Consider the following 671-nt stretch of genomic DNA (forward strand, 5'->3'; position numbering starts at 1 on the left):
AAACATGCCTATTATATTACATATTTTTTTATATTAGTAAGACCTAAATTAATCAAGTTTACGTAATTAAAAATATAAAACATATAAATGCAAAAAAATAAAAATATTTTAAAAATATTATGACATTTACACTAATTTTTCACACACACATATATATATAAATTTGGTTGAGTTAGAGAATAAAAAATTTAACTAAAACAATAAAAAATACTTAGAAATAATAAAAATAAAAAATGATCTTATTATAAATATATAATTTTAAATATTATATATATGAAACTTTAAATGTTAATTTTAATAAATAAAAAATATTTATTTTTTTGTATTTATATATTTTATATTTTTAATTACATAAGTTTGATTAGTTTAGGTCTTATTAATATAAGTAAATATATAATGTGATTGGGATGTATTTAAAATTATATTATTTTTATTCCATTTTTCTAAAAAAATTGAAAAAAAAGGTTAATATTTTTATGTATTATATATAATATTTTAAATAAATTATATTTTAAAAATATTTTGATGAAAAAATATTTTATATAGATTGGTACATGAGATTGGGATGCACAAATTTTGAGACATTAAATGTTGTTGGCAAGATGGAGAAACTGTACTCTTTTTTTCTTGGTCAAGTTTTTTCTTGACAAGGTTTTTAATGAGACAATTCC

Source organism: Arachis duranensis, chromosome 8 (assembly GCF_000817695.3).
Source record: "Arachis duranensis cultivar V14167 chromosome 8, aradu.V14167.gnm2.J7QH, whole genome shotgun sequence".
Taxonomy (NCBI): Eukaryota; Viridiplantae; Streptophyta; class Magnoliopsida; order Fabales; family Fabaceae; genus Arachis; species Arachis duranensis.